A 4,268-nucleotide genomic window follows, 5' to 3' on the forward strand; every position below is an offset into this window, starting at 1 on the left:
CTTATCTTTGATGGCCCTGGTGGCTTCTTTGGCTAACATCTCGGACGATTCCTCCTTTGGCTTCCCTCTTTTCAAACTTCCTGTAGAAACAGTTCGTTGGCTTCCTGTAGAAACAGTCCTCTCTCTTCCTGTAGAAACAGTCTGCTAACTTCCTCTGATTTTGCTTGCTTGGCTGGGGGTGCCTTCTCCTTGAACTGTGTTGTGGCTGTCTTGGGTGTGTCCCTACTTGTTTTTTTTTTCTCTGACCAGTTTTCTGTATCCTTACTTGGCTCTAGCTACTACACTTCAATTTCAATTGGCGGAACACTGATTCAGACGTGCGCTCTAATTTTATGATACAAAGATTGATCCCAAATCAGGACCTTTCTGTTTCCTTGAGAACAATGTGTGTGGATTTGCACTTAATTTTAGCAATCATAAAGTATAAAGCGAGCTATTGCATCTAACCCAGCTTCCTTGTAGTAAGCTGCAAGTTGATCCTGGATGTCATGCCAGGATCCATCAAGAAAAGCTAAATCCATCAAAAATGCAGCCTGGTCAAGAGCCACCTGAGCAGGTGCCTTCCCCTTTTGAATATCCTCACGCCTTCCCTCATCTGTAACTCTTTCTCTCATGTATTCAATTTGTTCGTCTCCCCAGCCTGCAATTTTAGCAACTTCCTCATATCTGTAGCCTATTGTCCAACACGGTAATTTTAATGCTACTTTGGAAGCATCCTTAGCTTCAAGCTTACGACCAATGTTCAGAAAAAAACTCTGCATTAAACACAAATGGTTGACCAAATCCAGGAAAGTGCTTCCTATTCACGTAAAGCTCTCCTGTCACCAATGCAGAAACCTGGTCGCCTCTTTCCAAATGACCCAATGCAATACGCTCAAATACATCTGGAAACAATGCAACCTTCTTTGTCAAATAAACATCAAGATTTCCAATTTTAGATTCAGCTACATCCCCTTGTTTATACAATTTCTTGCCAGCATCTCCTGAAGCAGCATAAAGGCTATTTGCTTCGTCCTCATAGCCATTCCAATCTTCTTCTACTAGAATCCTAGGAATATATTGATCCACATGCAATAATTCAAGAGCTTCATTTTCAATTTAAAATCAGTGGCTTACAGTCTTAGCTAAACGTGACACACCATACTTCTGAACTCGTACAACGGGCATCTCCATGCCTTCTGGACTGGTTGGCCATCTTAGAAGAGCTGTGAAAGCACCTGATTGGTCTTCTGACAGTGGTATTTGCAAGAGGAATTATACCCCGTCTAGCATAAGGAGGGACAATTTTTTCACCCTTGGCCATATGATAATTGTCCATCTTTCTTCAAGCTCCAAACTTGATGAAGAACCTTAGGCTTCTCTACTCTGGAAGTCTCTGCTGCACTTTCCTGTAGAAGACCCCACCCGTTTCCTGTAGAGTGTGATTCTGCCTTTGAGTGAGCCCGATGCACGAGTGAAATTCGAGAACAGGCCGCAAAGCTCCATGGAGGTTGATGGGTTAACCGATTGTGGGAGCAGAGGATGCATACTTCAGCTAAGAATGTCACAAATGCAAATTAATCAGCGGATGGTGAGAGTCGGCCGAGCAATTCTTTAATTACGGCATGATTTGTGGTGAGGGAGTGAAGTGGCCAAGTGTACGTGGCCACATGCAACTAGAAGTTTTGTTCCTGAACTCTGTGTTTTCCCCCTGTAATCACTGCCGTGAATTGAACTGAAGTTTAAACAACCAACACTCCTTGTTGCTTTAATTTTCACGTAAGTCAGCTATCCACGTGTACTGCGTGACTTCCAGCTGAGTGCTAGAGAAGAAAATCGGTTGAACCTTGCTAATCCGCGGCTTAATTCCACCATTCCATCAATTCATGCAGTTTTCAAATTAAATTTATGCAATAGAAGAATGAGATCAGTCACATACCTCGAAGTTGAATGGTTGCCGTGAGCTGTTGTGGCCTGTCATTGCTGCATGCATTGGTTTTTCTGATTGCATGTGGCTTGGCTGCTAATCTTTGATTGTTTTTTTCTTGTGCAGGTGTCCTCTGGCCGGATCTGAGCTGCATGCAATTGTTTCCACACTCAAATCTGCACGTTCAAGCTACTGCTGCTGCATTGTCACAGAACCAGAACTTGTTTTCGCCATTTCTCCCAAACGGCAAAGCGGATCGATTTGAAACTTTCTGAGCATGTTCCTATCATCATTATGCATCTCCCATAGCAAAATCGTGATCAATGGATGCACGGATTTCGAGAAAAATGGAAAATGGCTGAAGATTTCAGAGCTCGATTTCTCGGAAACTGTGCATCGGAATCGGCTGAAACTGCTTGGGTAGGCTACTATCACCCATGTGCATCTCCCCATGAAACAGGTTTTAAAATGGATGCACGGATATGGAGAAAATTCAAAAATGGCTGATGGTGATGGAGGCTGATTTCTTGGAAACCGTGCATCGGAATTGCATGAAACTACTCAGGCATGTTGTCATCAACCTTGTACAATTCCCCATAAAACGGTTTGTCAAATGGATGCATGGTTTTCAAGTTATGGCATAAACAAATTCTGCTCTATGTGTTTTTGCTTCAAGGCACTTTGCATTTTGGTTGCATGGTATGACAAATGAATTTTGGCTGTGATGCAGGTATGGAGATGATGGAGGAGGAGTTGGAAGATTGCATGAGGGCTTCTGAACCCTTGAGGAAGCTACCATGCTTGCCAAACCACTTTTTGAAATGCATGCCTAGTTTCCCACAATTTCTACAGGAAGTTCCTGTAGAAGCACAATGAGAAGCACAAGGAGGTGAAAAAAATGATGGATAAAGGCAAGGGATGGACACACAAGTGCTTGTAGGCCTAATCAACAGATTCCCACCGTTAGATTCACTTTTGAAATTGGATTTGGCTCGTCCAAAGGTCCTACAGGATGTTTCCTGTAGAAATACAAAGCTTCCTGTAGAAGGCACAAGAAAAATTACTTTGACCTTGATTTGAGTGCTCCTCCTGTCATGAAACGTCCTTCTTGCAACCTGCAATGTCATTGCTGCAACATGAAATTATTCAATGGAGATTAGCTTTATTTTTCTTTTTCTTTTTTTCTCTTTTTTTTTTGAAAAACAACTAGGGCGCCTCATGGAGGTTTTCACCCTAATTGCCTGCCCTGGGCGCCTCCAAGGGAGGTTTTCACCCAGAGATCTTATTCTCTTTTCTCTTTTTTCCCAACCCATTGACCATCTCATGGAGGTTTTCAATCAATGAGCCAATCTAAGGCGCCTCCAAGGAGGTTTTCACCTTAGATTTTTATTTTTCTCTTATTTTCATTTTTTTCTCTTTTTTCTTTTTTTTCCTACCCTACCCTACTTGAAAAACAAAATCATTTTCAAGTATAAGAATACTTCCAATGGAGCCATGTGCACATCGAGATTAGAGAAAAAATGATGTGAAGGCTCGAAATGCATGCTTGGACAAGTATCCAGATCTCAGAGACCAAATGATCTGGCGTTGAAGGGATCAAACAAAACTAAGGGAGAAAGTACTGCTGCAACTTAGTGACCTTCTGAAACCATATCTCAATATAGCTTTGATATCCTTGGTTCTTTTGCTGATCTGGATCATTCTTCATGTCACCTTCTATCATGACCTTCTGATCTTCCTCTTTTTGTTGATCTTTCTCTTGAGTACATGGAGGATCTGATGATAACCATGAGGGAACTCTCTTGATCTCTGATTCTGATCTCTTCTCTTCATCAAGTGCAGCCCATGGTTCTTTGATCTCCTCTTTGGAATCTTCTTTTGCTTTTGGTCCTTCAATGTTTTCAATAGATTCTCTCTTTTGCAACACTCTTCCTGAGCTTTGGTGAACATCATTGAGCTCAAAAGGAGTCATTTGGATATGTTGTGCCTCAGATTTGCAATGGGGTTGAGCTGCTCCATTGTGTGGTTTTGGAAATGGTATGGGTAGTTGAGTGGAGGTGTGAAATTGAGATGGAGATGGATGGCATTGTGGTTGGGTAGGCATTTGGGGTTGCCTTGCTGGAGGAGGAGGCGATGGTTGTGGATGAGCAGGTGGTGGAGGAAAATGAACGGGATGAGAGTTGTACTGGGGCCTCCACTCCTGATAAGGTGCATTCCACTGAGGCTGTGGCTGAGCATAAGAGTGAAACGAATGAGCAGCTAGTTGGGCATAATATGGATCTATGAAGGAATAAGGAGGAGGTGTGAACCAGGAAGGATGAGCAGGGGGACCCCAAGAAGGCATGAAGGTGGCTTGGTAAGG

The 4,268-nt window shown here is 42.8% G+C and overlaps 1 pseudogene; it reads right to left on the reverse strand.

The window, feature by feature from the left end:
- Nucleotides 1-247: 247 nt before the first annotated feature.
- Nucleotides 248-1,318, reverse strand: LOC149182657 (protein IN CHLOROPLAST ATPASE BIOGENESIS, chloroplastic pseudogene; annotated as a pseudogene).
- Between the last annotated feature and the right edge of the window lie 2,950 nt (nucleotides 1,319-4,268).

This window comes from Pinus tabuliformis, chromosome 3_2 (assembly GCF_031772625.1).
Source record: "Pinus tabuliformis cultivar Carrire ecotype Pingquan chromosome 3_2, CPIR1, whole genome shotgun sequence".
Classification (NCBI taxonomy): Eukaryota; Viridiplantae; Streptophyta; class Pinopsida; order Pinales; family Pinaceae; genus Pinus; species Pinus tabuliformis.